The 12,217-nt window shown below is 39.3% G+C and overlaps 1 protein-coding gene across 1 annotated transcript in view; it reads left to right on the top strand.

The window, feature by feature from the left end:
- The window catches only part of CSMD1 (CUB and Sushi multiple domains 1), a 1,867,828-nt gene that overhangs the window by 609,149 nt on the left and 1,246,462 nt on the right, over window positions 1–12,217 (top strand). The window lies entirely within an intron of this gene.

The following is a 12,217-nucleotide window of genomic DNA, read 5'->3' as shown; positions in this document are numbered from 1 at the left end:
ATCAGATCACCCCTGAGCCTATGCTTTTCCAGGCTAAAGAGTCCCATGTCTCTCAGCCTATCATCGTAAGATCTGTTTTCCTGACCTCTGATCATGTGCGTGGCTCTCCTCTGGACCAAGAACACTTCTTCCCTTTTCACGTTACCTTGAACAGCTATATACTTCTCTTGGGTGTTGAGAACACCCAGTATCTCACAATCCTCTGCTTTTACTCCTTCCCACCAAGGGAGAGGGAGGGAGGAGGGGAGGGATAGTACTGGCACCCGGACAGCCAACCCAGGGGCAAGCTGTCAGGAAGCCCTGTGAGAACCCTGCCCCTTCTCCTGCAAACCAGCCAACTGGCAGGGAATCTCCATTCCCTTTTGGGAGACCTTAACTTTGGTTAACCGTGGGAGATGATCATCTGATTCCCACTTATACTTTTTGAAACCACTCCTGTAAAGACGTAAGCAAAAAATCAGTTGAAATTTTAGTATAAGTGATGATTTGTTTTATGATAAGGCCTTATGACCTTTTGAAAAAATAATTTCAGATGAATTATACTTCCAACATATATATATATATTTTAAATTTTCTATTCTATATTGTGATTTATAGCTGGCAGAATATTTTCATCAGAATATTTGCATTCCATTATTACCTTTTAATACATTGAGTACCTTATTATGCAGTCTGAAGTATGAAACTGATAATTTATTAAATTAAAATATATCCTTCAGAAATACAAGCTATATGAACTATCACCAGAAGCATAATGTAGCTAAATTTGTGGCAGCCAAAATAGGAAATGTTGATGGGAACAAGGCATAGTTTTTGAGACCAGGTTAATTTTCCTTTTAATTGAAAACAATTTAGATTAAAGTGGGTAAGATTATAGAGAGAAGATTAACTTGATCCTCAGGAAAACTTTTAAAAAATCTGATGAAGTGCTGCTTTGGCATGACTATCCTTTTTTCAAATGTAAAAAGAAGGCAATACCAAGCTGGTTTATGAAGAGATTGTCTAGTATTAGCTCACATTGCATGAACAAGCAAACAAAATTCTATGCAAGTATTATGGGGATTATGGTTGTTAACTGAAAATGTTCTGTTTAAATATGCCAGCAGCATTTGCCCCAGTTGGGTACATTTCAGTGTTATGGTAAGTGCTTTTATATAAAATATTAGATTTAGGACTGGCATATTCCACAAGTGATATTAAGCAAAACATTTTATTTAAATTCCCAGTTTTATATCACAAATTCCTGCAGTCAGAATAAATCTTGAAAATGAGTTTTGGAAGAAATACTGGGTAGTATCTCCTTTTTTATCTCTACGGTTTCTGATTATATTGCTTGATATAATTCAATATTGTAAAGGCTAGTTATGAATGCTATAAATTAATAATATTCACATTATAGTGATTAGGTCTGTTTGTCTGTGTGAACAACTTTCATCTATTCTGAAATGAATGTGTCAGCATGATGAAAGACGACTAATTAAATTGAATGACAGCTAGAAGCAATACTGATAAGACTAAAATTGTAAATCAATATGGTTAATGTTATGCAAATTAATATAATGAATGCCTGATTTTATTTTTATTGGTGCCAGTAGATACTAGCTTTGAATTTCTAAAGATAGTTTGGTAGTTGAAATATTATGAGAAAGTGTTTTGGTTTATTTACCATGGCTTTAACAGCAAGTAGAGTTGAGGTGATATTTTGAAGAGTATAAACTATGTCTTTACACATGTTTGGTTTAACAGAATTCTTCTACAGATTTCAGTTAAGTGCAACAGTTCAGACTGGAATTTGCAAAGGAACCTAAAGGCATTTTATGCCAAAAACCTATTGACAGTCAGCAGAGGCAACCTGAGCAGGGTGAGGGGCCTGGGGCAAATCAGCCTGTGTGGGGCCTTGCCCCCGGACAGAAGTAAGTCAGTGGTGGATTTGGCAGTGGGGGGAGGGGAGTTTGCTAAACGGCCGGAGCCACTGGATTGGGGTGGGGGGGGATAGTGCCAAGTGGCCAGACATAAAGCTGGTGGCAGCGCGGAGTCACTGCAGCTGCTCTGCCCGGCTCCACAGGGTCCTGCAAAGCACAGAGCCCAGGGTGGTCACCCTGATTCACACCCCCAGGTACAGCCCTGACAGTTAGTGGCACCTGGATGCTAAACTCTATTAAGCTTCCTCTGAAATGTCATGCTTAATTAGTTACAAGGGTCCCATCTTCTATTTTCTGTTAAATCTGGTACTTAAGTGCCAAATATAATAATAGAAATGAGATATGAAATGTTTTAGGTAAAGCTCACTTGAACATTTCAGCTAGAAAATTCTTTTATACGCAGAGAGCCATGCTCAGCCCTGATGCTATATCTTTTTGTGCTGCTTTCAGGCGCAACTGAAAAAAAATTAGTGAGAATCACTCCCATATTGAAGAATCAAGCAAGAGTGAGATTACAAGTCAGAGTTAGCAGGTGCTAATTAGAAGGAATGTTTGTCGATGTAAATGTTAGCATGTGCTAGTGATTGGTGGCACATTAGGGGCTCATATCTTCTCTAACATGCACTGCTCAGACCTGCCACTAGAGGGCTGGTGACCAGGGACATAACTAGTGGCTACAAGTCTTCTCTATGCTTGTCCCACTTGTTGGCGCTCTAGCCACAATATGGGCCAGAGAAAAAGGCCCCCAACTTGCTGCTTGGATTGCTCTTTCCGCCCTCTAGCAGTCCCCTCCACTCCCTAAATCACCCTGCCACTTTCCATTGGCCTCCGAATTACGCAATTGTTCCCCAGATCACTGCCCTGCTGCCCCAATCAGTCCCGAAGCAGTGGCAACAGTGAGGGGTAGAGTCCCCCTCCCTGCCTGTTCCTGGGCTTCTTGCAGCCTACACTATCCTTGCATTCCCAGGTTCAGCACCTGTTTGGTCCCATAGCTTCCCAGCAGCTCCTCTTTTACTCCTCCCCCAGACCCTACTTCAGTTGCAGGGTCAGGCAGGGACTGGATCCAGGTACACAGAGGTGGCATGGGATGCAGGAAGCCTAGGAGCAGGCAAGGAGAGGTCCTTCCCCAAATGCTGCTGTTGTTGCTTTGGGGCATCTGGTCAACAGGTAAGTGAAGAGGAAAGGATAAAAGGAAGCAAGGGAAGGGAGCATGGTCTGGAGGCAGGAGTGGAATGGGGTTGCAGATGAGAAGAGAGCTGCTGCACTACCATGGAAGGGGGCAATCTGGGGGGCTAAGGACATGGTCAGCAGCTATCCACCCACCTGCACCTCCTGCCCCTCCCTCTTCCCCACCCTCCACTCCTGTCTCTCCTTCAACTCTTGCTATGCCCCTTTCCCCTAGCTCCCCTGCCCCTCTTTACCCCTTCTCCTCCCTCCTCACTTGCCTGCTGCCTGGCTGTCCCCAGCTGTCAGTCTAGGGTCAGAGAGTCCTGAATGATATCTAGTCTACCTGGGAGTTGTGCCTCCTCATATATTAGAGGACCTCAGATTGGTGGTTTTATTTCTGGTTAACAGCCAGAAGTTAATTTAACTAGAGTTATGTAGCACAGCTCGAAGATAATCCTTGCCCAAAGTGTCATACCTTTAAGATGCCTAGAGGGCACTTAGCACTTGTTAACAAGCCCCTGCCACATGCACTTAAGATGTGATTAACCAGTTAATCACATCTTAAAGTTTGACCCAGCCACACATCAAGCAATTAATGGCATCAAAAACAAGAAATATGCCACAAAATATTCCACAAAAAATGAGCTGATCCATGCACCCTGTGCTCCGGGAGCTTGCTGTTTGTTGATGCAGGGGGAGCCTGGGATTGCAAGCACAGTCTCCTCCTGCACTGGCAATCACTTGTGATGAGATCTGGCACATGTGGCAGGGCAGGAAGCATGGTTGTGTGAATCATGCATTAGATCCTATTGCACCTTTATCTGCGTGCCTGGCCAGGGTTTTAACATGCGATCTTTCAAGTTGTAAGACAAGGTTCTTTGGGTAAATTATTTATTGGATAAATCATGATATCATTTATTAAACCAACTCAAATAGTTGGAAAAATTCTTCTTAGCAAGCTTTCAGGCATAAATACCTTTCTAATGTTTTCCCAACTATTTGAGTTGAATTTTTTCAACTATTTGAGGTGGACTAATAAAAGATATCAGATTTACCCAAAGAACCTTGTCTGCCTACCTCCTTAGATCAACACAGCTACACTTTACACCCTTGAAATATGTGAGTTGTAAGTGCTCTCAACATGATCTAATTGTAATGTACAATCTCACTTTAAGATTTCCCTGTCTCCTTCTGTTCCCAGAATTAAAAGTCTGATCCTCAACAAGTTTTGAACAGACTGATTATCTATTTTAGCTACCTTGCTATAGTAAATGTATGCATGTATTCTCAGAACACCTCATGGAAAGTAGGGATGAATTATCCATCCCTGTTTACAGATTGGGAACAGAGTCATAGCCTGTGGTGTATGAGAAATGTGAATCAAGGTCTCCCATATATTGATTAGAGCCCTTACTAAAGGGGAAAATCTTCCTCTTTTTGATGCATCCATGCAAACCTTTTTGTGACCTTTATTCTACTATAGCTGAAGTTTCGCTATGTCCTAGCTCGAAACAAATATTTTTCACTACTGTGTTATGCTGTATAATATTGCACCCTATCCAGGTTTAGTTTACTGATATGCTGTACTGTAGATAGTACTGCTTCTGCTTGACTGTGTGCTTAAAATCCAGATAGCCAGTGGTGGTCAAACTGTATCAAAGGACTATGAAAGTTTGTGTGATGCAGTAACTTGCTGAAGGAAAATGATGGATGGGTGAAGGGGAGGGGAGGAGAATAAAGTAAAAACAAAAAACTTTCAATCTAAAATTAAATCTCTTTCTGTGTATTTATGTAGCCAGTTTAAAAAAAAATTAAAAAGACTTGAACATGGCAGTCATGTCCTGTATTATTTAATTGTGAAAGCAAACTGGTTATGGCCTCATTTAATCTTATTCCTCTATCTAATATGATTAAGAGCAATATGCAGGAAAATCCTCTTTTCATAAAAAAGCTTGAATTGCATCTCTACAGTAAATAAGTGTGAATGTGTAAAGTAGAGATAGTATACTAATATATCTTCTCTTTAATTGTAGTATAACTAAACTTATTTTCATGAATAAATCATTGAAACTAAAGTCACACTGACTTTGGCAACATAATTCATAATCATGTAAACTTGAACAAGGTAACCAAGTCCAGTGTATTAGTATAAGTTGAGTCACTTGGGTCTAGCTTAGTATTCTACCCCAGGTAAAGGGCTGACAAGAATAAAAACAAAACAAACTAAAGAGCTCCCCCCCACCTGAAACCATAAAGCAAATTTCTGCCTACATTAATTTCTTTCCTCTGCTATCTCAGGGAGAAAAATGAAGGAAACAGTGGCTTTCCTTTCCATCTTCCAAGCCTGCTTTGTCCTGAAGAACTGGATGGTACCCCTTGTAGCTTTTGGTCTAATGTAATGATAGATATACTTATTGATCATATATATTATGATTTTCTAAACGCTGCTACCCTGTTTACCACCCTAACCCACCCCCAGTTACTTACACCAGTTTTCCAGCATGATTGCCCACATGGCTCAAATCTGCATTTAGCTGGCTTGAATTAAGCCAGATGAATATAGGCAGTGTGCAGCAAATGGCTGTATGCATCCACTGGAGATAAGGCTGAACAATACCCAACTGCCTCGACTCTGCAGTTTCAGACTCATTCCTCTATGACCTCTCTTATGACCTCAGACTTTGTTGGTCCTAAAAATAGGCACTAAGGACCAGCCTAGAGCAAGCACTGAGTACAAGCCTACCTGTGAAGTCAGGTAGCTAGGTAGCCTCAGGTCTGTCCCACTGTGTCCATACGTACTGACTTAATTATCACATTCCCTTTTCTGGGTTTATCTTATTTCATGTCATTTTTGTTTGTTTACTGCAAGCAGCAATTAACCATGGTGTTTAAAGGTTATTATGACTTGTGCACAATCACACAACAGTGCTTTATATACAAGCATCTACTGGCCTTTAACTGCTTCTTTACATAGGATAGATGCCTAAACTATCCACGGGAACACTTACATTCTTTTTTGGGTTCCAGCTAATCCAGAAATCACTGGTGAGGTCTTAATCCTGCCAAACATTCAGTTTAAGGTGCAACTGAAATGAGCCACAAAAATATTACACATTTTTTGTGTGATATGTTTGTGGCTGATATCCTCTTTTGTGGCACTCTTAATTTCCTGAACATCCAGTTGTGCCTTAGTCTAACATCTGCCAGGGGCTGTAGGTACCAGAGACAGGAAAAGACTGGCTATTTGTTTCAATTCTTCTCCTTGTTTACTATATTATGCAATTTTATTCTCTGGCATTTTACACCTCTTCTGCAGTAACTAAACTCCTCTTAAATCTCTTCAAGTGACCTTGGCAAGCCAGTTACAGTTTAATCCACTCTTTAATTGAACTCTCTTAAAGATCTTTTACAGCATAGAAAAGCCATGAATCACCTTCTGTAGAAACAAAAAAAATGTGTTTGTATTTATCTAAGGAGTTTATTTTTATGTTCTTGGTGATAGATATTCTCAAATGCATTCTCCATTCTTGAGAATAATTGGGTCTTAACTAAAACTGCAGTTCTGAAAGTAGGGGGAGAGGAGACTTGGGATTCTAATCTAAAGTTTGCTCTTTCTCTGGTTTTTCAAATGAAGACCTCAGATCATTCTCACAACTCAGGAATGTTGAGGTGTTTGAGAACCAAGTTTCAGATTTTCAACTTGGATTAATTTTGATACTGAAGCAAGACCTCACTTCTAATATTTTTTGCAAAAAATAAAATAAAATTAATATATACAGGTAGAAGCCTCAGTGGCCACTTTTTAGTTCCATAAACATCAACATCTTAGGAAATGACTAGTCAAGTTTCTTTTTTCTTTCACCACTCCACTTTCCATCTTTCTCACCCTTGTGCATGCACGTGCACACATGCATGCACACACACACGTGCTTTTCTTTATCTGATTACCGTCTTTTATCATAAAAACTGATTAAAAGGAGGTTATCGTCCAGGTAAATTAATGTTATGTTCTCAAATTAAACCTTCTCCGAAGTTTATTTGTAGTTTAACTATTTTTGCTGTGCCTCAGTATCTGACAATCTCCCAAAAATAACTTTAACTCACTTTTCATTTTTTGTCCTACTCATTTTCTTTGAGTACAAAAGATGAGTAGGACAGAATATGAAAACAGGTAGAACAATTTTTGGTCTGTGATGATTTGAATTGGCTTTATTTTTCTTTGTAATGTGCTATTATTTTATCACAATCAGTCTAGCTCCTAATAGACGTATCTTAATCACAGAAAATATGCTCTTATTTTACTATCTTTGTTCAGGAAAGGCCCAGGTTTTGCACGCTGGAACTAGGACTACAGTACTTTGGAAAACTCTTGAGAATAATCTGCAAAAGCTTGCTGAATACACATGCTTCTAGCTAGCTCCTCCATTCCACTCCTTCAAAAGTAATGGACTCACTAAAATTTTAGGGAGATTCCAATCCCTATATTTTTAATTTATTCTCAAAGGTTATGAATACTGCTATGTTTTTCATTTAAAAAACAAAAACAAAAACTTTACATAATTTAAGGTAAAGAGAAGCCAGCATTTCTTAGCTATAAAATGCTGCATCCTACTGGCAAATATAGTAATATTTAAAGTGCAAACTCACCGCATTTCTAGAAATGTAAGAGTGTACTACAGAGAGAAAAAAATTATAAAAGTTATCTAAAAAGACCTGAAAAGCCTACTTTAATAATGTATTAAACCCATATTCCTGCATTACTGTGAGAGTTGATACTTACCTGGACACAGGCAATATACCTGTGTTTTAGTGTCTTTCCACTCAAACAGTGATAGAAGTCCTTTGCACTTCTTGCCTGAATGAGAGCTATGTGCATTAGGATTTGGTGTTAGCACCCAATATTTCTGGGTGAACAGCCAATAATGGAATAAGACTATAGTAAGAGAGTCATAGGTTAATTATGTCCAAGCAATTTTAAGAATCTGACTTTGAATTTCTCCAAATAAAGAAATTTAGAATTAAGACTGAAATGCTACAGTGCAATTTGGTTCGTGCATCTTTCCAGTTTGTAAAGCTGTCACAGGGGTCTCAAAAATGGTATCTCAAATAGGTATAAGCAATATAAGGTAAATTAAGAACAATGTGCTAACCTGGAGTTTCCAGAATATCTTCTCAATACACTTGCTTTAATGAGTATTCCTACATTCAACATGACTTTAACATAGTATATTTATAATTAAATATATAAAATAATATATAATGTAAAAAGGTTAAACATCCTTTATTTTGTTTAGAATAGAATTTTAAAAAGGTGAAAAATACTCTTCTCAAATTCTGTGACTATAAAGTGAGACTTGTTAAACAACTTTGAAAATGTCTTCTCTCATATACTAAATCAGCCATAATGCTTCTCCATCTCCCCAAAGTCTTATAGGTAATTGCATTAATATTTAGAAGATATCTTTCTTCATTTCTTCTAGTAGGTCTTTACTTATTACAGTAGTGAAACATTTTTTGGGTGGGGGCAATGTTGAGGTAGAAAAAAAACCCCTATTGAATGACTGACTTAAAACAATAGCAAAAAAGGTGAAATAAATATCTGGGGATAGTATAAGGAATATTCATAGAAGTAGGACTTGAGGTCAAATTACTCTATACTGCTGTTCCTCTAGGTTACAGTATTGATATGTTATAAGTCCAGAAGGGAGTGATTTGATCATAATGCAGGCCAGAGGGCTTCCCTCAACCAAGTCATGGTTGAATTAAAGCATATCTTGATTTAATAACTCTGTGATTTACCAGGTAAGAATGCCCATACTCAGTCAGACCAAAGATACCTCCTGCACAGTATCCTGTCTCTGGCAGGGACAAGCAGCAGATGCTTTAGAGTATTTTTTAAATTTGTTTTGGCCACATACCCCTTTACCTGCAATATATGTCTTCTATAACACCTGATGTGTCTCTTCATGTATATTCCTTAAGATGAGTGTCAACATAGATATTAACACACAGCAATGTCATTGCTCATCACACGTTTAGCATCAGAAGCTTCATTGTCATTAATAATATTTAAGCATCTAGCTTTTGCTTATGTGCCATATACTACAGTTTGAAACACCTCACTGAGCTTCAGTTTGGCTTCTTAAATACATTTATTTTATTGCAAGTTTGATTTTTCCATCTTTCAGCTGTTGGATCTTACTCTTTTTCCTCTTTGAAGAGTCCTATTACCAATTTTTTCCACCTGTATAGTTAACCTACAGATTGTAATCAAGTCACCACTTAATCTTCTATGGTACACTAAATAGAGCTCTTTTAGTTATTCCATATAAGATGGCACTTTCAATTTTTTAATTACTTTTAGAGACTGTTCCCTGGATCTTCTCAATTTTGTCAACATCTTTCTTGAATTGCAGACACCAGAAATTAACAGTGTTGTGACATCCACAAATTATTTTAATTAATTTTATATTTCCTTTTTGGCTATTGATAAAATTATTTTTAGAAAAATGAACTCATCACCATGAGGCCTTGCCAGAGGCATACCAGCTCAATAAGAGTCCTCTTTCTGAGCCCTGACATTTAATCAGTTTTTAATCTTTGTCATATTGATTTTTATTTATTTATTCATTTGTAGGTAGGACAGGCACCTTGGTTTTTGTTTTGGTTTGTTTCATTCTGTCTCCTAATCAAAATAGCTTCCAGTACTAAGTCCAATGCCTTTCAGGAGTCTAGTTACATGTATTGCATATTTACACAAATGCTGCTACTTTCTTTTAATATCCTCAGAAAATATACATACTAGTTACTCCGAACTAATAACCAAAAGAAAATTGTATATGTTTTATGTTTTAAAAAGGTGGCAAATTCTGATAGCTAATCATGTTTCTACAAGCTAAAATGGTGATACTTACAATGGAAAAGTATAAATTCTAGGGAGATGCACAAGCATCAACACTGCTCCAATAATTTCAGATTCTGATGTCCTTATGCACTGAATAGAAGATCACTGTACCCTTAGCTTCTTGACTTAAATGGGCCTATCTGTGAGACAAAGCAGTAGTATGCAAACCTGATTTCTCATTAACCCATGATTCTAGCACACAAATAGGTTTTTAATATGAGCGTAGATTACCTTTTACATTCACTTTCAAGGTGTCTTCAGCCACATTGTCCTGGGAGTGTAATGTGTGAATGAGGATCAGATCATGTGAAAATGAGGAAGGATATGAGAAGTTGATCACAAAAATTATGCTCCTGCAAAGCACTGACTCACAGCAAGCCATCCGCCACTCTTCTCTCCATGAATTCATACATGGCAGGTGCAGACTCTGCTGCTTTACCCAAGTGACCCTGTGGAGCCCTAATGTTGCCATGGAGTGTCTGGCCAATCACTATCTTATTTTGGACTAAGCTTTGATTCATTCTATGCTGTAAGAATATAGTTCAACAGGAAACAACTTTCTTCCAAAAGTGCTGTCCTGTGGAGTAATTTACAGCTTTTAATCCCTTAATAAACCATTTTAATGAGAGAATCTCATCTTCCACAAAGCTTTCCAATGTTAAATTGAAAATTCACTGGGACTAGACTATTCTAACCCCTATACAGGCATGATGAGTAGTAAAGAGTAAGCTTCTACCTGTGCTGCATCTTCTCTGTTACCACCACTCTATGTCTGCTCTCTCTGGTCATGGATGGGGAAGAGAGGGGACTAGCTAGCTACTAGTGCTCATTGCATGGAGAAAGAAAATATTCGAAGAGGAACAGGAAAAGCTCTGGCTTCCCCAGTGGAGTTGGCAGGGGGCCCCCATGGTCCCTGTTGAAGAGCCGCAGGTATGGCTCTTAGGTTCTTACTATGCTCGGCCCGGATGAAAGAACTAGTCACCAGTTCTGAGGGTTTTTCTTTATTATTTATTTCTTTATTTATTATTTATAGATATAAGGTTTATACGCAAGGTAGGATATGGCTTGTCCACTGGGTCACAGGGTTCGAGTTAAACTCCCTTGCTTTTAAAACTACCTGTAGTAGGCAGCCTTGGGGCAGCTGAGTTTAACTTTAGTCCCAGACCTGGTCAGCAGTTCATAAATTTTCCTTGTTTCTTATCAAAATTACTTAGGCTCACAGTTACAAAGGTTATTAACACAACAGCAGTTTATAAAGGAAATAGGAAGCGAAAATACTGAATGAATTCAATACATTACCAAACAGAAACATACAACCAATATTTTCGAGGGATTTTACGCGAAGGCCTTAAGGACATTTTCTGCAGGAGAAGGGGAGAGCGGCTGCTCGGGTGATCAGACCAAGTGCCGTTGCTGCACTTGTTGCTTGTGTTCCGTGTTCTCTCCAATGTGGCTTTTGCTGCACTGGTGTTTTATACTATGCCTTGGCCAATTATATTTCGGTATTGTATTCGCTCCTTATATGGTCGCATGTGTGTTTCTTTCTGTTTCCGCGCATGCCTGCGAATGTCTGCTTTTCACCCCCGGCTTCCCAGGGGTGCTTGCTGACTCAGAAGCTGCCGTGTGCTGCGCGTGTAGCACATGCGGCTAGCTTAGCATGGGCATGCTGGAGCGGCCTGGCCATTCATCCGGGTTTTGAATGCGACAGTTCCTTCCCCCTTCCTTCAGCCCCCTCCCCCCACACTTACCAGTAAAGAACCTGGGTCCAGCTCCCTGTGGCTGGCAAGCTGCCTGCCCTGCATGGTCAGGAAGTGTGCTTTAGTACTGGGGCAAGGGCCAGCCATAGAGATGCTCTGGCTGGCTGCCAGAGGGGCTCTGTGGAGGACCTGAGCCTTGGTTGCCTCAGGACACAGCTGGGGACCATGCCCTGTCCAACTTTTTTTGCCCAGGGTATTTTTTGACTGATCTAATTTTGCCCCCCGCATTGCAAATTTGCAGCACAGGGAATGGTTTTTGTTCCCAAATGTGCCTCTTACAGAACAAAAGCCCTTTGAGATGCTACAAGAGGCACACGTGCATTCTTCTGGATACACCCCTACACTCTAGTATCAGTCAGTCAAACATGGCCCCTGTCAGGCTTCACATTTATTGCATTAATCAAGCAATAACTTGCAACCTGACACATACTCAAGTACTTTATCATTTATCACTTGAGGATTACTCC

This window comes from Crocodylus porosus, unplaced genomic scaffold (genome assembly GCF_001723895.1).
Source record: "Crocodylus porosus isolate Cpor-Errol unplaced genomic scaffold, CroPor_comp1, whole genome shotgun sequence".
NCBI classification, from domain to species: domain Eukaryota; kingdom Metazoa; phylum Chordata; order Crocodylia; family Crocodylidae; genus Crocodylus; species Crocodylus porosus.
This window is presented reverse-complemented; position numbering and strand designations above follow the sequence as displayed.